Source organism: Gossypium hirsutum, chromosome D08 (genome assembly GCF_007990345.1).
Source record: "Gossypium hirsutum isolate 1008001.06 chromosome D08, Gossypium_hirsutum_v2.1, whole genome shotgun sequence".
NCBI classification, from domain to species: domain Eukaryota; kingdom Viridiplantae; phylum Streptophyta; class Magnoliopsida; order Malvales; family Malvaceae; genus Gossypium; species Gossypium hirsutum.
Window position 1 is genome coordinate 13,749,086 of NC_053444.1, and position 21,380 is coordinate 13,770,465.

The following is a 21,380-nucleotide window of genomic DNA, read 5'->3' on the forward strand; positions in this document are numbered from 1 at the left end:
TAGTGTTTGCTCTAAAAATTCGGTGACATTATCTTTATAGAGAAAATTTTCATATCTACACCGATCATAAAATTGAATCTTCATCAATAGGTGGCTTAAGCTATTAAAAGATTATGTTTTGATTATTAACTATCATCTTGGTAAAAGAAAATGTTGTTAAGGATGCTTTAAGTCAAAAATCTTTATTTGCTTTAAGGATGATGAATACTCACTTGACTCTAAGGCATGATGGTTCTATTTTGCCTAATTGAGAGTTAAACTGACTTCTCTTCAGCGAATTACAGAGTTACAAAAAAATAATTCTTAATTGAATTTGAAGCATGGATCTACAGAAATGGGTCAAACTATGAATTTTAGTATTGGGGATGATGATAATTTGTATTTCAAAAGTCGTTTGTGTGTTCCAAATGATGTGTCACTGAAACATGATATTTTGAATGAAGCTTACAACAGTACCTTCACGATCCATCCTGGCAGTACAAAAATGTATAATGATTTGAAGCATATGTATTGGTGGTCAAGGATGAAACGTGAAATATCTTTGTGGCTAAATGTTTAGTGTGTCAACAAGTGAAAGCCGAGCATCAGATTCCATCGGGTTTATTACAATCTATAACAATTCCAGAATGGAAATAGGAACGTGTCACAATGGATTTTATTTTTAGATTGCCTCTAACTCCGAAAAGGAAAAATGTCGTTTGGGTTGTTGTGGATAGATTAACTAAATCAACGCATTTTATTTCAGTTAAAACAGACTATTCATTGGAAAGATTAGCTGAATTGTATGTCGCTGAGATAGAAAGATTGCATGGTGTCACTACACCAAAATAGGCTTTTAGCGGCGCTTTTAGCGGCGTTTGGATAAAAAACGCCGCTAAAGATTGATCATTACCGGCGCTTTATGGAAAACCCCACTAAAAATAGGCATTAGCGGCGTTTTCCAGAAAGTGCCGCAAAAAACCTAAGCCCAACGACGCTGTTTTTTGAGCTTTCAGGGATTTAGCGGCGTTTTTAAGAAAGCGCCGCTAATGCTCAGGGCTTTAGCGGCATTTTTGAGAAAGCGCCGCAAAAAAACCTAAGCCAAACGACACCGTTTTCTAAACTTTCGGGATTTAGCGGTGTTTTTAAGAAAGCGCCGCTAATGCTCAGGTCTTTAGCGGCGTTTTTAGGGAAGCGCCGCAAAAAAACCTAAGCCCAACGATGCCATTTTCTGAGCTTTCAGGGATTTAGCGACGTTTTTAAGAAAGCGCGCCTAATGCTCAGGTCTTTAGCGGCGTTTTTGGGAAAGCGCCGCAAAAAAACCTAAGCCAAACGACGCCGTTTTCTGAGTTTTAGGGGATTTAGCGGCATTTTTAAGAAAGCGTCGCTAATGCTCAGGGCTTTAGCGGCATTTTTGGGAAAGCGCCGCAAAAAAACCTAAGCCCAATGACACCGTTTTATGAGGTTTCGGGGATTTTGCGGCGTTTTTAAGAAAGCGCCGCTAATGCTCAGGGCTTTAGCGGCGTTTTTGGGAAAGCGCCACTAATGCTCAGGGATTTAAAATAATTTAAAATATTTGTTAAAAATGGAAAAATTAAAATACTATTATTTAAAATAATTTTAAAGTTTTTTGGATACATTACTGATTTTTTTAGTTTATATATTAAATAATTTCTTATATAATCGTAAAAGAGATAGTATTAATTTTAAAATATTGAATTTATTATCACTATAGTTTAGGGTATATGGTTTAGAGTTTAAGGTTTAGGTGTTACCATTTTAAGGTTTATGGATTATAGGTTTAGAGGTTATGGTTTATGGTTTAAAGGCTAGGGTTTAAGGTTTAAAGGTTATGTATTAAGGGTTTATGGGTTTAGGGTTTTAGGGTTTAAGTTTAGGGTTTAGGGTTTAGATTAACTAGTGTTTTCAAATCTATATATTAACAAATTTCTTATATAATTGTAAAAGATATAATATTAATTTGGTTCTTCAAAATCGATATAAGCTATATCCAAGGATATCCCCATCTTATCCCATCCAGGTTCAGTATTTTTAGTGCTCGGTTCAGTTTTTTTATCCAGTTCAGTTTTTTGCTTGTTTTGCCTTGCCCCTGCCATGATCAAATAATTATATATGGATTTAGGGATTATAGTTAATTTAAGGGTTGGGATTTAAGGTTTAGGGGTTAGTAGTTAGGGATTATGGGTTAAGAGTTAGTGATTTAAGGGTTAGGATTTAGGGATTCAAGGGTCGGGTTAGGGTTTAGATTAATTAGTTTTTTAATTTTTATATTAAATATGTTTTTATATAATTGTAAAAGAGATAATAATAATTTTAATATATTAAAATTATGAGTATAGTTTATATTATTTAAGAGATATATAATAGATAGACTTTATGTATATTGAATGGCTAATTTAGGGTTTAAGGTTTATTTGAGATTTATTAAATGATACAATTTTATACAATTAATTAATATTTTTATATTTTAAAATATTTGATATGGATATATAGGTAATTATTTAATTTGGATAGGTCCAAATTATAAGAAAAAAATACAAAAAAAATGATATGGGTATATAGGTAATTATCTAATTTATATAATTCTAACTTAATAATTAATTACAGTCATTTTATCATTTGTTTTCTTATTAAAATGTTATTTTGTTCAAAATAAAATAATTTTTTGCGGCGTTTTTATAAAAAAATGCCACAAAAAATAAATTTTCTTTAAAAAATAGCGAGATTTTTAGCATAGCAAAACAGTGTCGTTTTATTCCAAATGTAATAATTTTTTGCGGCATTTTTATGTAAAACACCGCAAAAGGTGAGGAATAGCGGCGTTTTTATAAAAAACGCCATAAAAAATAATTTTATTTTAAAAAATAACGAGATTTTTAGCATAGCAAAACAGTGTCGTTTTATTCCAAATGAAATAATTTTTTAGGGCGTTTTTATAAAAAATACCACAAAAAAATAATTTTAGTTTAAAAAAATTGCGCCATTTTATAAATTCCCCTTTAAACTAAAATTATTTTTTTGTGGCGTTTTTTATAAAAATGCCGCAAAAAGTGAGCAATATCGGCGTTTTATAAAAAACGCCACCAAAAAATAATTTTAGTTTAAAAAAATTGCGCCATTTTATAAATTCCCCCGGCGCGAAATCCTCATCTTTCCCCCCTAAAATCCCTAATTTCCCCCCTTGAAACCCCCAATATTACAAACATACCACCGTTTAAAACTTTTAACTCCATGCCCATTGCTATCTTTTCTTCCTCAACCCCAATTCTTAAACGCCCAAATTTGGGAAGCTATTTTTTCTTTCTCTGCAGAACTTTCCTGGTACACAGTTTCGCTGGACGGGCATAATTTGGAAGACTCAAAGCAAAGCACTGCTGATATGTCTGTTTTCGTGAGTTTACTCAACCCTATTTTATAGCATGTAACAATAACCTGCTTTTAATGTAGGCTGTTTTGCTAGTACCTTGAGGGCATATCCGTTGCTAGTTTTCGTATAGTCTCAACTTTTAGGTTGCAAAGTCGATCAATCCTAGTAAATGAGTATAATTATAGAAATTATTTACTGTGCTTCTCGAGGTCGTTTATTTTAGGGATTTAGTTAATGATTTTTTTGACTGATTGTTTTTTTTTAGGTGCAAAATCTTCTTCAACAAATGGTGAGTTATAACTGGACCCATTCTACAGTTGTTTGAATATATCTCAGTAATTGACAAATATTTCATTTGCAGCAATCCAGGTTTCAAACAATGTCAGAGTCCATCATCACAAAGAATATCCTTTTCGTATATTTATAGGGGGAATTTAATGAATTTGAAGTTTTTACTGTGCAATACCGGGCCTGGTTGAGATGCTATTAACCCTGAACCTTAATCTGTGGCAACCCCAAATCTAATATGCTAGATGATTTTTATTTTCTGAGATAATTTGTCCTAGCTTACATTCAATCTAGAAATACATTTCAACATTGTCTCTAGTTACTATGAATTGGGTTCATTTTTCTTCAATGTTTTAGGGTGATTTCGGTGTGGATTAGTTTTGGGTTTAGATGATTTCGATCTTAGCTTTCAGTTGTTTTTAATGTGGGTTCTGAGGTTTATTTATTGGGTGTGGTTTTAGATCATTAGGGACACAATTCACTTCAGAGTTATGTTAATTTAGTTTTGAGTTAAATTTTGTATGATCCAATTGAGTTGAGTTAAAAAAGGGTTTTCTGGGTTTTATAATTTGCTTCTTTTATAACTGCTTTTCTTTTTTTGTCCATTTATATTCTTATGTTTTCCATGTGTTTGTTTTAATGCCTGTTTGGTATTTCACATATATATATATGTTTTGTTGGCTTTGAAGGTAAGAAGATCCTCATCATGGTGAGGGGCAAAGCACAAATGAGACGCATACAGAACGATATGAGCAGGCAAGTTACATTCTCAAAGCAAAAATAGCTTACTAAATATTTGCTTTAGTTACTTAGGTCGGCCAAGATTTTGTTGGCAGACAACCTTAGGTAAAGTCACCATTTAGCCATGTGCTCCTTTACTGCTCAATATCTATACTTCCATCAACTCTCTGAATGACACAAGATTAACTACAAAGGGTATATAACAGTTTCATCTTCATCAGTAATTGTTTTGATTATATTAGACAGAATCAAAACTTATATGAAATCAAATATTTTGCCTCATTGAATCCCCATCTCAAAAAAAGCTTTTGTTTTTTTATTCTTTTAAATTTTGTTGTTTTAAAATTGCAGGAACTTAGAGAAGCTTCGGCTAATATTGAACCAAAGCATCGAAACAACATTGCAGATTTAATAAATAGTTACAAAAGTTTATACCCAAAATGGGTTTTTGATCTCAGGTAATTTAAAACTCTTATTTACTTAATGGTGTAATTTTGAATTGCATTGGAAACTTTAATTTGTTAGAATTTGATCCCAAAAACTCCATGTTGCTAAAAGAGAATATATTTAAATACCTGGCTTCTTGCTTTTTTATAATTTTCGGTTCGAATGGTTTCTTGCTTTTCCACCACCCCCTAAATAAAATTGCCGATTCTCTTGTAAATAATTTAGAGAAATAATTAAAAGAAAAAAAGTAAACCCATATTTGCATAGGATTTTGGACCTTCACCTCTTCTCTTCTTATCGTTATTTTCAGCTGAAAAAGGCATTTACATTAATCACCCTTGAAGTTACTTTTCTACAGGTAATAATAAATTTTCCTTTTTTTCTGTCTGCTTATTGGGTTTCTTTTAATGCATTCCTTAACTGGTTCATGTTGATTTTTTTTATTTTTTTTGCGTATCTTCTTCGATTTTCTTCTGAATTTTGTTTGATCTAAGCTTATAATGGGGAGATACCCATATTCTATTTAGTCTTAAATTTTATGATTTCACTTCCTATAGAAAAATTAATGCATGTTTTTGTCTTTCAATATAGGAAGCAGGTAAGCATGTGAGTTCAAACTATTTGGTAGATTTTTAATCAAATAGATTGAATTGCCAGGATTTATACTTTGCAATATATATATAGTTTTTTATTTGTTCAATGTTCTAACTGAAATTTATGCCAATGGAAAACTTCTATATCTTTGACCAAGTCAATTTCTTTATTTCTCTTTAGGATTTTAGTGTGCTTAAAAACTTTATTTTTTTTATGCTATTGAAGCATTGGATCATCTTTGCATGCTGCAGGAACAGGCTGCTTTGCTAACATGTTGAAATGTTGATTTTTGATAATTCCTTACATATTAAATATTGAAGTGTTGATATTCAAGCTAGTAATTTAACAATAAGGTTTATTAATGTTATCCAATTAATTGGGCTAACTTATCAGGTTTTGTAAATTAAAGGGATAAAATTCATAATTAGACCTTTACTTATTTATTTTTATTCCAAAGTGTTACCTTGAAAGTTAGTATTGGTTTAATTTTCCAGTACTTATTGTGTGTATGTTTTGCTTTTATTTATTTGCAGATGTGGTTTGTCTTCTAATGTATGAATCTGAAGTGCATTTCTATTCTTCTATTTACAGTTAAGACTTGAAACTGAAGACAGAGCAAGGAGACTTCTAAGTAATGTGTCATTTTTGTTGAAACCAGCGGGTTATTTTTTCGGTATTACTCCTGAAAAAGTGATTGCCAAAAATTGTTGTTTCTGGATTTGTGTATTTTTTTTTCTTTTGGTTACTGCTGCACCTGTTTCTGGGAGGTGATTGTGTAAACATTTTAGTGTTATTTAGTTATTGTAAGAATATTTTTAACATTGTTAATTTTAATATTATTGTAGGAATATTTTGAATTATAATTCAGTTATCAATTTATATCATATATTTTTCATTGAATTTGAAGTATCATTTAAATTTGCTGTTTTTGGTTGGATTTTATGTTACAAGAAGGACTGTATATCAATGAAAATCGGATGTTACAAATTTGCCAAAATTAGTGGCGTTTCTTAATAAACACCCTTAAAGAACCATACTTTTAGCGGCGTTTGTGACAAAAGCGCCACTAAAGATCATGTTCTTTAGCGGCGTTTGTGGGTAAAGCGCTACTAAAGGTCATGCTCTTTAGCGGCGTTTGTGGGTAAAGCGCCGCTAAAGGTCATGTTCTTTAGCGACGTTTGTGGGTAAAGCGCCGCTAAAGAACATGTTCTTTAACGGCGTTTGTGTGTAAAGCGCCGCTAAAGATCATGTTCTTTAGCGGCGTTTTTTTACATAAACGCCGCAAAAGTTAGCGACTTTGTCAATAACGGCATTTTTTGCGGCGCTAGTGAAAGTGCCGCAAATAATTTTAGTGGCGCTAAAAAGCACCGCTAAAGGCCTAAAAAAGCGCCGCTAAAAACCTATTTTGGTGTAGTGTGTTCATCTGTCAATCAACTCCGATCGAGACCCAAGATTTACTATTATATTTTGGAGTAAATTACATGAAGCTTTAGGCACCCAATTGAATTTTAGTACAGTATTCACCCTCAGATAAACGGATGGTCCGAGCGAGTAATTCAAATTCTTGAAGATATGTTGAAATGTTGAGTTATCGAGTTTGAAGGTAGTTGGGAAAAATTCCTACCTTTGGCAAAATTTCCTTACAACAATAGTTATCAAGCTAGTATCAAAATGGCTCCGTACGAAGCGTTGTACAGAAGAAAGTGTAGAACTCCATTGTAATGGTCTGAGTTAAGTGAAAGAAAGTTAATTGGAACTGATTTAGTTCAAGAAACTGAAGAGAAATTCAAGCTTATTCATGATCATTTAAAAATTTCTTCTGATCGTCAGAAGTCATATGATGATTTAAAGAGAAAGGAGATCGAATTTAAAGTACTTTTAAAGGTCTTGCCTTAGAGGAAGATATTACGTTTTGGTAGAAAATTAAAGCTTAGTCCAAGGTTTATCGAGTCGTATGAAATTCTAGAAAGAATCGAACCTGTAGCATATCGGTTAGCTTTGTCACCTAAGTTAGAGAAAATCCATAATGTTTTCCATGTTTCGATGCTCCGTCACTATCGATCAAATCCGTCACATGTTTTGTCATTAGAAGAAATTGAGATACAACCTAATTTATCTTATAGTGAGGAACCTATTAAAATTTTAGCTCGAGGAATACAAGAGGTAAGAAATAAACGGGTTCCATTAGTTAAATTTTTTTACATCGGCACGGAGTAAAGGAAGCTACATGGGAAACGGAAAAATATTTGAGACTTCAATACTCGAATTTATTCTCTGATAAGATTTTTTAGAACGAAATATTTTTTAGGGGGAGAGTTGTAACATCTCGATTTTCAATTGTGTTAGAAATAGTGGTTCCGAAACCACGATCCGAAAAGCGAGTTGGTAAATATTATTAATTTAATAATAAATAATATTTCTTAATGTCATATTAATTTTTCATTAAGAAATTTTAAGGTTTAGTTGGTAAATTAAGTAGAAAGGATTAATTCATGATAATTATAAATGTGATACTCCATAGTAAAAGTAGTAAATGTTTGTGGGACATTAAATAAAAGGACCAAATGGATAAAAATACCGCGTTTATAGATAGTGGATAATAAGGACTTGAATTGATAATTTTTATAAAGGCTAATATAGTAATTAAATAATGAATGGCAATGGACAAAATGTGTAATAATCTCATCTTTTTCATCTTTGGGGGTTTCTTTTACTTACTTTGGTTGAATACCATTGTTGGGGAAAGCTTCAAGCTTCGGTTGGGTTTTGAGCTTTGCATGTAAGCTATTTCTTACTTGTTTTTGATTATTTTTAGGTCTTTGAGTTTGTACTAGTTAAATCTAGTTAACCCGGGTGTTATTTTGCAAAATCATTAAAACTCTAAAGACTTATCATGAATGAAATGAATGTGTTTTGAATCTAGTTAGCAGATTATTAGAGTTAGTAGCTAAGAATAAATATTTTGTTAAGTGATTTTGAATAGTTTTAAGTTTAGGGATTTATTTGTGAAACAGTAAAATTTTCATGAAAATTTTATGATAAAAAAAAAGATTGAAATAGACTAAGTATAAATTTTATGAAATTCAGATGGTAAGTACCTTTGGGTAAATTTGTTTTTAGCTTATTGATAGCTTTATTAATGGATCTCTGTGTACTTTGTTTCTTTTTTTAATATATACTTTTAAACATATTTTTCTTGAAAAATGAAAACTTGTTGATTTTCAAACTTTGAACATATAGAACTAAAATAATTTCTTTGAACCTTATAATTATGTGTGGAAATCTCATATGGTAGTAGTATCTTCGATTGGTGTAAAAAATCTAAGAGTTCAGTACTTCCAAATTTCATTTAGGAAGTTGAATTTTAGAGAAGGGTTTGGATTTCATATTTTAGTATAAATGGTTTGATGGATTGCATAAAAGAATGACTATCATGATTATGTCCAAATGCATAAATTTGTTAGATTTGAGATTTGAATGGATTTAATTAAATTAAATTATTTTTTAGATCAAGAAGTTCAATGACCAGAAGAAACACGTATCGTGGCTAAGCCACAATGCGTATAAACTTGATTCTGGCACTTTGTCACATTCTGATCTAGCAGCTAAGCTGTGTCTCTGTAAAAGTGTCAAACAGACACTTTAAGATGTGCAGGGTTGGTTGGGTATTAAATGTCCTTAACGGTGTGTTGGGATGGTCGAAGACGGTGTGTAGTGGATGGGGGTAGGAAAATTGCTTCCGAATCTGATATGTATCGTATATGGAACTGAAATTGCTTATATATATATGTACCTAATCTGCTTTGAATCTAAACAGAAATCACTTCTGTATCGAACTAAATCTTTAAATTTAGAATTATTTTATAAGTGGTTCTTAGTCTTCAATGGGTCGGCACCGCGGGAGCTCGGTCAAGCTTTTACCTTCTTTTAAGTATTACGTTAGAAGTTTTGGCAAAACTATGATAGTATGAATTTGGAAGATTATGCACTTAACTAATCTGTGTGATGAACATTATGTGAAGCATGGTTTAGTATTATTGTTTTATTTGTGTGGTAATTAAGTATCGATGATGTAACTCTCTAAATTTAAACTGGACGTCTAGGCCGGGTTTAGGGTGTTATAGACTAGTTGAATAACGAGGAACCTAAAACGACAGTTGATGGAGATTACTGAAGCGAGCTAATCACCATGTAACACCCAAAAATTTTAATTTTGGGGATAACACACTGAGTTTACGTAAACTCACCCCTTCTGTTTAATCTGTACAGGTAATCCCCAGATTTAGGTGGATCGGTGCAGCGGAGGACTCAGTGGTGGCCACACGACTTCTTTTACACTGTTTACTCCCTATTTATGATTTTACTTTTATTTCAGAGTATTTTGCTGTAATTATGGCCTTTAGGAATTTTGATTTAAAATTTGGATTTTATATCGTTTTATGATTTAAATCTACTAGTGTTAGGTAAAACTCAGGTATCCAATTGAAATTAATGTTTTATCAAAAATATCACGAATAAGCAAACTGTTTAAAAGCTTCCACAATAAAAATAAAAAAATATTTTGAAATTGAATAACGATTTGTAAATGAATAATGTTTTGAAAACGAATGGCACGATTGGAAGTTAATATAAGATAATAAAAATGGTTAAATGGAAAAGGGGATTTAGTGAAGATATATTTTTCGAAAAGTACTACCATGTGACGTTGTCAGATTCGGTCATAACGTCTAGACCGGGTCTGGGGTGTTACATTTAGTGGTATCAGAGCCAGGTTGCAAAACTTAACTGTGGATGTGGGTTTTTAAGACGTGATTTCTGAAAACTGATTTCTAAATTTTTTACTAAAAGTGTGGTATATCGAGTCTCCGGCGGCGATCCAGTAAGTTTTCTAAAACTGTGAATTTTTTAAACTGAAACTGCTATAGGTAGTATATATTGAGACTACTATAGATAGACTATACTGAAAACACTTAAAATAGTGTATACTGAGACTGTAGTAAAAGTGATAGACATTGATCGACACTGCAATGGATAAAACAAACTTTACACTTCTGATACTGTTTTCATAAAATATTTGTTAATAAACACTGGAACTATAAACTGATGCATAAAATTGTTAATACCGATAAAATAAAATTAGACAATGAACCCTAGAGATACTCACGGACGGGGTACAAGAGGCCGTGGTAGAGGTTGTAGAGGTGCTCAAGCTGGGTCTTCGTCATCTGGTAATCTGTCAAATTTGGATACGAGTGAGACGCCAGTGTTGCCTACTACTGGGACTGGGTCTCAAGATCATATGGTTGGGAACAATGTATTGTCCCAGGCTATGCTAAGGATTTTGGAGAAGGTCGTTGGGCCCAATACTGGATTCGAAGGCCGAGGGTTGATTACAGAACGACTTCGGTCCAATGGAGCTGAACTCTTTAGGGGTGTCACTAGGGTCGTCCTTCACGTGGCCGAGTACTGGATTGATGCAACGAAGAGGATCATGGATTATCTAGATTGCCGCCCTAAGCAGAAATAAAAGGGTCCAGCCTCGCTGCTGCGGGACGAGGCTTTCAGTGGTGGCTGACCGTTAAAGAGGGCACTCAACCTGAACGCCTGACCTGGAAGTTCTTTAAGACCACCTTCTAAGGGAAATATTTCAGAGCTAGTTATATGGATGCATGTAGGAGGGAGTTTCTGAATCTTACACAGGGGGATCGATCAGTGGCCGAGTACGAGGTCGAGTTTCTGAGATTAAGCCGCTATGCGCGAGGTATGGTGGCATCTGAGTATGAGCGATATGTCCGCTTTGAGGATGGCTTCAGAGATAATTTAAGAGTTCTGATAGCCCCATAGAGGGAGCGATATCTTTTTGCCCTGGTCAACAAGGCGAAAATCGCTAATGAGGATATGGAGGTAGTCATGATTGGAGAACGTCGGAACTACTTATCTAATGTGATATCTGTACTGCTGGCAGAGAAGTTGGTTTGTAAGGGATGTGAGGCATTCTTGGCCTATGTAAGTGTTTCAGATTCTAGGGACTCTACACTTAAGGATATCAGAACAGTAAAGGATGTTCCAAATGTCTTTCCTGATGAGCTATCGAGTTTACCTCCGAATCGTGAAGTGGAGTTTGGGATAGAGCTCCTTTCTGGCACAACTCCGGTGTCTATCACTCCCTATAGAATGGTACCGAAGGAGCTTGTGGATCTTAAGGCTCAGATCCAAGAGCTTTTAGATCTTGGGTTCATCTGCCGTAGTGTGTTTGCGTGGGGAGCACCAGTTCTGTTTGTAAAGAAAAAAGATGGATCCATGCGTATGTGCATTGACTACAGGCAACTGAATAAATTGACCATTAAGAATAAGTACCCTCTACCGAGGATAGATGATTTGTTTGACCAGTTCCGATGAGCTTCGATTTTCTCTATGATTGACCTTCGATCTAGATATCATCAATTAAGGGTTAAGGATGCTGATGTTCATAAGACGGCGTTTAGGACTCGTTATGGACACTACGAGTTCCTAGTGATGCCATTCAGACTGACTAATACACCGGTAGTTGTCATAGATTTAATGAATCGAGTGTTCCAGCCTTATCTGAATCGGTTTGTAGTGGTATTCATCGACGACATACTGGTTTACTCGAGGAATGAGGATGACCATGATAAGCACCTTCGAGTCATTCTTCAGACTTTGAGGGAAAAATAGCTCTATGCTAAGTTTAGTAATGCAAGTTCTAGCTACGTGAGGAGACATTTCTTGGTCATGTAGTTCCGACTAAGCGAATTTAAGTCGATCATCGAAAGATTAAGGTTGTGTTAGAGTGAAAGCAGCCTAGGAACGTGTCTGAGATCTGTAGTTTTCTGGGACTAGTAGGATATTATCGACAATTTGTAGAGGGTTTTTTCATTGATTGCAGCACCTTTAACTAAGTTGTTACGTAAAGGGTGTGCCGTTTAACTGGACTGGTGCATAGCAAGAGAGCTTTGAGAAGCTCAAGACTATACTATCTGATGCCCTATTCTGATACAGCCAGAGCCTGAAAAGGAGTTTACTATTTATAGTGATGCATCAAATGTCAGTTTGGGATGTGTGTTAATGCAGGATGGTAAGGTGGTAGCCTCTGCATCTCGTCAGCTGAAGACTCATAAGGCGAATTATCCAAAGCATGACTTGGAGTTGGACGCTGTGGTATTCACACTGAAAATTTGGAGGCATTATTTGTATGGTGAGAATGTATCATCTACACTGATCATAAGAGCCTCAAGTATCTCCTCACTTAGAAGAAGTTTAATCTTAGACAGCGCATAAGGATTGAGCTGCTTAAAGACTATGACTGCACCATTGAGTACCACCTTGGTAAAGCCAATGTGGTGGTTGATGCACTGAACCGTAGGGCTATGACTGATTTGAGGGCGATATTTGCTCGCCTAAGTTTATTTGATGATGGTAGTTTGTTGGTCGAATTACAAGTTAAACCGACATGGATAGAGTAGATTAAGGGTAAGCAAAAAGATGATGAGTCGTTGGGACTTCATTTCCAACAGGTTGAGAGTAGGAATACCGAGGATTTTGGACTGAATAGCATAGGGGTACTCTGTTTTCTTGAGAGAATCTGTGTATTGAAAGATACTGAATTAAGGCAATCTATACTGCAAAAGGCGCATAATAGCTCTTATGCTATACACCTGGCAGAAATAAGATGTACCGAGACCTTCGTGAGTTATATTGGTAGCCAGGGTTGAAACGTGAGGTTACTGATTTTGTAGACAGACGTCTAACTTGCCAGCAGGATAAGGCTGAGCATCAGTTATCTTCGGGTTTGTTGCAGTCGGTTAAGATTCCCCTTTGGAAATGGGAGCGCGTAACTATGGATTTCGTTAATGGGTTACCTCTAACACCCACTAAGAAGGATTCAATATGGGTCATCGTGGATTGGTTGACCAAGTCTGCCCACTTTATACCGGTTCGTACTGATTATTCTCTGTACAAGCTGGCGAAGCTTTATATTTCTGAGATAATGAGATTGCATGGAGTACCAATTTCGATCACCTCTAATAGGGATCCTCGTTTCGCGTCCAGATTTTAGAGGAAGTTACATGAAGCTCTGGGTATAAGATTGAACTTCAGTACTGCGTTCCATCCTTAGACTAACGGTCAGTCAGAGAGGGTGATTTAGGTACTGGAGGTTATGTTGAGAAGTTGTGTGATTAATTTTCGAAGTAGATGGAAGGATTACTTGCCGCTAGCAGACTTTGTTTATAACAACAACTATCAGTCTAGCATTCAAATGGCACCTTACGAGGCTTTATATGATCATAAGTGTCGCACACCTTCATGTTGGACTGAGTTGGGCGAGCGGCGTGTTCTGGGCCCTAAACTAGTTTCTAATACTGAGGATAAAGTTAGACTGATTCAGGACCTATTGAAAGTGGCATCTGATAGGCAAAAGTCCTACGCTGATCTGAAGCATTGAGAGATTGAGTATTCTGTGGGGGATTTCATTTTTCTCAAGGTCTCGTCATGGAAGAAGGTATTAAGGTTTGATCATAAGGGTAAGTTGAGCCTTAGGTTTATTGGGCCTTACCGCATACTAAAACGTGTAGGACCGGTTGCCTACCAGTTAGAGTTACCTCTAAAATTAAATCAGATTCACAACGTGTTCCACGTTTATATGTTGAGGCGCTACCACTCTGGTCCCACGCATATTGTTCCTGTTGAGATCGAGGTTAGGCCAGATCTGACCTTTGAGGAGAAGCCAGTTCAAATTTTTGATCGCGACGTTAAGGTTCTGAGAAGGAAATCCATTCCATTAGTAAAGGTTCTATGGCATAATCATAACACTAATGAGGCCACATGGGAGCCTGAGGATGCGATGTGTCAGCAGTGTCCTCATCTATTCTGATCAGATAAATTTCGAGGACGAAATTTTCTTTAGTGGGTAGAATTGTAATGCCCCAAAATTTTAATTTTGGGTATTGTGAATGTTTGACACAAATAGTTTAAGCAAGAACTTGGGCAAGTTTAAGCTAGAACTTGGGCAAATTATGGTGTTTTTATGAATAAGCCCTATCTTTGGTCAATAGGCTTTTAAGTAAAAGTTGGCAAATAATTAACAAAATGGGTCTGCTGGTCTGGTGGATAAGTGGAGTGTTAGTGTGAGGGATATCATGGATTCGAATCATTGGGATGGCAAAGGTTGTATTTTTGCTCCTAATTCTGGCAAGAGTTGTGCTGAACTGGGTTGCTGAGTGGTGGATGTGTAGTGGGAACTGAGGGAACGATTGTAGGAGTGAATTAGGGGATTATGGGGGAGAATATCCAAAATCTTATCACTTTTTCCTTTTTCGAAAAAAAGAGACTCGTTTTTCCCTCCATCTTTCTGACGTTATCTCTTTCCCATCTCTATCGAATTTTTTTCTTCTTTGCTTCTTATGCGATTATCTTTTCTTTTCTTTCCTCTACTGCTGAAATTCCCTTGTTCCCCCTAAACCATTCTTTCCTCTTAATTTTGTAGCATTAAGCAACACTTGTGCAACACTTGGGTATCATTTTAAGAGATTATTTTGTGTCCAATAGTCTAATTCTGGGGTGTTGGCAGCAGCGTTTCGAGAGGATTAAGGTTCTCCTCGCGATTTTCGTAAACATACCGATTTGAAGTTTTTGTAGTAAGTGTTTATCGTTTTATGCGTAAGTATTTTGGTTTTGGGATTTTGATTAATCACTGGGTAAGACTAATTATGGTGTTATTTGTTCAATTATAGGCTTTGGAGTGCTCGGGGACTATTTTAGCATCAAACAAAACCAGGTGTGTACCCAAAACACAAAATTAATGGATTTGGCAAAAAGCGAAAATTGCTTGCTGTTTGGACAGCAGTAGTAGGCTAACTTTGAAAAATCACCATAAATTGTGGAAATTGAATTAGAGGATGAAAAAATATGGGATTAAATATATTTTAGTCTAGTTTCTCATAGAAGAAATGAAATAATCAAAAGAATTTCATATTATGAGATATTTGAATTTTAGTGAGATAGGGTCAGAATAATTTCGGAATCCCTTGTCTTGACTTTGGAAAATTATTAAAAATTGCATAAAAATAATTATGGGTTATAATTTATATGTTTAAAATCCTGAATGAGCCTATTTTCAAGATAAACAAATGGGAACATCATCCAAATTTTGTACGAGAAGATAATTAATTTTTAGTGCAAAAAAGTCAAAACTGTCAGACAACAGAATAGGGGAAAATTTAAAGAATAAACTGTACTTATTGGCTAAACCAATAATTCTGAAAATTTTATGGTAAGAAGATATGTGAGTCTAGTTTTATGAAAAATTTGCAGATCTTAATTCGAAATTCTGTAGCTTAAGATACAAATAATTTAGTAACAGTGACTCAAGTAGACAGCTTTGAAGGATCATATAAGTAAATAGTGGAAACACATATGAATAATTAACTAGCATGGGTTACATTAAAATGGATCACGAGGCCAAGGCTAATTTGGGTCATGTGGACCACACGGGTGAACATCATGGGCTAGTAGGCTCATTTTCACTCTTTGACTGATAAGGTTGCATGGGTCACCCAAGTCGACTATGAACCTACCGTAGGGTCGGTAAGTTTACCTAGACCCCTAATTGACTGAAATGACTATATGACTGATATGATTAAGCCTGATGATGTCCTACTAATTTGATACTGTATGCCCTGTTTACATGCATGATATTATGTTATAGCACGTCATATCTGTATATTGCATTGCATTGGGTTGGAGGATTATAATGTTCGGAAGAAGTGTACTGAAAGGTCTCGAGCCTAATTTACTGGCAGCTCAGCTGCAAACTACTGTCTAGTGTTGCATTTGGTACTACTTAGAGTGTAGGGATGGGTGGCTTAATTATATCCCCACATGGAGTGTAAGGTTGAACGGAGATGGTGTGTAGAGGCTGGATGGGTAGGATTTTTGTGACTGCATATCTGTTACTGCTACTAATACTGTGCTGGGCTAAAGCCCTACTGCACGACTGTTTTTGTACTGAGATGGGCTAAGGCCCAAACTAGACTGATACTGATACAAAAAAGGGCTTAAGCTCAAACTGTGATTATCTGTTTACTGTCTGTTCATTTGTATGGGGATTACACACTGAGTTTACGTAAACTCACCCCTTCTGTTTAATCTGTATAGGTAATCCCCAGTTTTAGGTGGATCGGAGCAACGGAGGACTCAGTGGTGGCCACATGACTTCTTTTACACTGTTTACTCCCTATTTATGATTTTACTTTTATTTCGGAGTATTTTGCTGTAATTATGGCCTTTATGAATTTTGATATAAAATTTGGATTTTATACGGTTTTATGATTTAAATCTACTAGTGTTAGGTAAAACTTGGGTTTTCAATTGAAATTAATGTTTTATCAAAAATACCACGAATAAGCAAAATGTTTAAAAGGTTTCGCAATAAAAAAAATGTTTTGAAATTGAATAACGATTTGTAAATGAATAATGTTTTGAAAACGAACAACACGATTGGAAGTTAACATAAGATAATAAAAAAATGGTTAAATAGAAAAGAGGATTTAGCGATGACATATTTTTCGAAAAGCACTACCATGTGATGTCGTCAGATTCGGCCATAACGTCTAGGCCGGGTCTGGGGTGTTACACACCCATCATCAAGATTTGATTTATTCTCCCTTTTTATCTCTTTAAGTTTATTCTTTTATGTTATTTTGTCTTTATTATTATAAAACCCCTAAAAATCCTTTATTTATGTTCATTCGTAATATAGTTTACTTAAATTACTAATTAAATCTATTGGCGTTTAGGTTAGAATTAATTTAGTACTAGCCTCCCTTACGTACGATCTTTGAAATACTTACTAAGTGTTTTGTTGTAAATAAAATATATTACAACATGACTCGTATACTTGCGAACGCTGCCCCAAATTCCATATATTTTGTATCAGTATTCACACTCTGGACGTTAGTATGTCCGGAGGCGGTCATTCATACCTTAAAAACACATTTGACAAGCCTAAAATATGCCAAAACATTCATCCTAAATGTCTAACCAATGTGTCCTCATTGACACCACAATTCAAACACCTAAAAAAAAGCATATTCATCTATCACAAATTCACTCATCAATTCATCCATTTAACCATTAAATACCAAATCAATATGAGTTATGCCATATATAACCAAAAGATCAAACTTGCAATATAGTTATTAGCACTAAACTTGTATAAAGATACATTACAACTCAAGGCACCAAAACATGTCCATATTCTTACAAAACAAACACCCTATTTACATGCCATGATTAACCATAGATTGAGACTTCAAAAACTACCAAAAAGAGATGAAGGAATGTGTATGCTCCAATAGTTCAAGATCTACAGAGAAATAATATCCAAAGTAAGTATAAGAAATACTTAGTAAGCTTACACAAAATCAACACACTACGTACTATGTTCATTAAGTAGCTATGAGCCTATAATCAATTGAACTTCAACCTTGTTTCAACATGATTCAGAAAATCACAGTCGGTAACATTTAAACATACGAATATTTAGAATTCATAACTTATTATACTTTGTTGGAATAAATCCATATCAAATAACTTTTATTATTACAATGGATCTTTGTAAAAGTACTCAATACGTAAGTCCAGAAACAAATAATGCTCATAAGAGCTAATCGAATACAGATTAGTTGCATCAGGTTACCCTTTCGAGTTAAACTAAAGACAACACAGGTAAACTAGCTTGGCTAGAGCTAGGTAAATGTATTAAACGACAACAGATAGCTAATTCAGGCTAAATCTGAGTCTCATGTTAACCCGAGTCTGCAACACATGTAGGAGCTCGGTCCATAACACATACTCAGACAATATTCTCATGTATGAAATTTTTACTCGATCCATCGAAATTTTTTCAGAAAATTTATTTCTACTCTTTATAGATCAAATTATTCACTATAATGACAACTCAATATGTATATAGGTATAATTAATAACATTAATATCAAATCATAACCAAAACATCAATAGAAACTTACTTGGTAGATAAATAAACTATCAGGGACTAATCAACGATTTTTCCTTTTCCTCGTACGTCCTCCACACCTTGATATTCTTGATCTAGAATATAATTTAATTTCATTAAATCCATTCAAATCTTATAAATACCCAATTTGAACAATTAAGTCCTTTTAATCACCTTTACAATTTTACCCCTAAACTTTCCTTTTTATTTAGTTCTTAAACTTTAAACTATCAAATTGAACACAAATAAGCTTAATTCATGCTAGCCGAATTTCTTATATTCCATGAACAGCCCGTACATTTATCCAATTCACAAAAAATTCATGAGATTTTACAAATTTAACAAATAAATCCTTAAATATCAAAATCATTAAAAATCACTTTACAAAATAATCCTATTTAGCTATCAAACTTATAAATCTATCATAAAACTTCAAAAATCTAACAATTTAAACAATAGCACAAGTCAAAACATTTAACAATTTCATAATTTGACACCCGGGTTAGTTGGACCAAGTTGCAACTATCTCAAAAACATAAAAATTACTAAAAACAGAATCAAAATCGACTCACATGCAAGGAAAAAAAAGCTTGGCCGATTCTCCCCTAGCTCATCAATGGAAATTGGTTTGTGAAGAAGAAAGAAACATCCCAAAAAGATTATGTTTCTTTAGTCTTTAATTTATTTTAATTTTTCTTTAATTTTGAAATTACTTCTTTACCTTTTTAAAAGTAATATAATTTCATGTTATAAACCACCTAATCAGTCCACCCTAATCTAAAATGGCATAATTACCAATAAAATCCCTTAGTTTATGATTTCATAGCATTTATCACATTTAACTAATATATATTAACTTTAGCAACTTCTACAATTTAGTCCATTTTTCTTAACTAACTAATTAAACATTAAAATTTCCTAACCAACTTTTAATACGACACTATTGACTTCGTAAATATTAAATAACTAATATTTATAGATTGATATGTCAAAATTGTGATCCCGAAACCACTGTTTCCGACACTTTTGAAAAACGGGATGTTACATCACATTTCCATTTCGAGAGTTCATTTCAATTGTCCCTTTGTACATATCTATCCATATAAACATTTCGTATAAAAACTCCATACAACTATTTTCATATAATCATTTCGTATATATGTTTCCATATAACTTATTCATATACCATTCTATATATCTATTTCATATAACCATTTCATTTTACACATTTAGCTCATAACCATTTTGTATATCACATTTCATTTTAATAAATCATATCAATTTCTCCATTCAATGTCTCATTCATTATAATAGTTTTGCATATCTGTTCTATTTTATACATTTAACACCCGATGAACTAAATGAAATAACGTTGGATACTCGGGAACAATGCTCACACAAAGTGTGATTGTAACTGTAACTGCACTGTAACTATAAATGCTCACACTAGCTATGAAATGGGCCTGCTCACACGAGCTGTGGGCAGGATGTTAGGCAACACGATGTTGCTCACACGAGCTATGGAGAATCTGCAACAAATGCAAGACCTCAGCCATCGGTAGGACATCCAAGACCAACACTCAAAACTATGAATAACCTCTAATGACATGTCATTTGTATCCTAAGCATTCACAATGTTCATACATGTCATGTTTCATATCTATATCATTTAGTCATATACACATTATTTCATCACAAGAATTCGTCCATGTAGTTTCTCATTTTCAAACATAAACTTTAATTTAATTATCATTTCAACTTAGCCCATTTCATCCTTAACCATTTAACCAGTAAATAAGCTCAATCACAACATATATAGATAGATAATATATCACAAAAACAACAACTAATTAATTTAACTAAGTTGCAGACTTACCTAATCACAATAGCTACAAACACTTCAACGACGACTACTCGACGACTTTTCCTTTCCTGCAATTATCAACCAATTGATCCGTTTCTTGATCTAAATATAATATTTTCATTCAATTAACCAGTTCAAATACTTTAAATCACTTAAACTCACATATTTGACCTTTTATCAATATTTTACACTTTTACCCATGTATGTAACACTCCCTATAGAAGCAACTCTCATAGTAGTTTCGTTGTAAAAATCTTCGTCAACTTTTATCAATTCATTCACTGATATAACACTTTCCTCTATTTGATTTTATAATTTTTTATAATATTTTTTACAATTTTATAAAAAATTATATTTTTTACGATTTTTATAAAAAAAAATACATTGTTTATAAATTCTTTAAGATTTTTATAATTTTTTCTATTTTAAATAAAATTTTAATGTTTTTTTTATCATTTTTAATATTTTCTATAACTTTTTATTGATTTTTATCTTTTATCATTTTTCGCCACATATCACATCATGATGCAATACGTGATGGTTTTAATTGAAAAAAATTGAGTGCCGCTAACTTTAATGGTCAATGGTTAAAAGATTTTTTTTAATACATTTTGACAGTTCAAATATCTAATTGAGTGGGAAAAAATAGGAGTTTAATTGCTTTTCTTACAAAAGTTTAAAAGTTGTTTACACCCTTAAACCTTAAAAAAATTAAAAAAGTAATGATATTTATATTTATTATTAAACATTTCCAATTATGTCTAAAAATATATCGTGTTTTATTTAAATTACTCATATAATATAAATATTAAAGTACGACTTAGACATAAAAAAATGTATTTTTATAGTTCAATTTTATGTTTATAATTTCATATCACCATATTTTATTTAATATTAATTTTTGATGCAACTTTTATGCATATAATATATTTAAAATAGTATAAATATATTATATTTAAAATAATTTTATACATACAATCAATTTAAAGGAAGGAAGGCTAGTTTAATAACTTCTTTCAACACTAATGTCTATTATTTAACTG

At 33.4% G+C, this 21,380-nt stretch overlaps 2 long non-coding RNA genes across 2 annotated transcripts; both read left to right on the forward strand.

Moving 5' to 3' along the window:
- Positions 1–3,150: 3,150 nt before the first annotated feature.
- On the forward strand, positions 3,151–4,410 carry LOC107913914 (uncharacterized). Its single transcript, XR_001688662.2, has 3 exons — positions 3,151–3,391; positions 3,633–3,656; positions 3,729–4,410. It is a non-coding gene; the product is annotated as an uncharacterized lncRNA (long non-coding RNA).
- Positions 4,411–4,743: 333 nt separating this feature from the next.
- LOC107913918 (uncharacterized) lies at positions 4,744–6,271 on the forward strand. The gene is made up of 3 exons (XR_001688664.2): positions 4,744–4,854; positions 5,154–5,201; positions 6,029–6,271. It is a non-coding gene; the product is annotated as an uncharacterized lncRNA (long non-coding RNA).
- Positions 6,272–21,380: the final 15,109 nt, after the last annotated feature.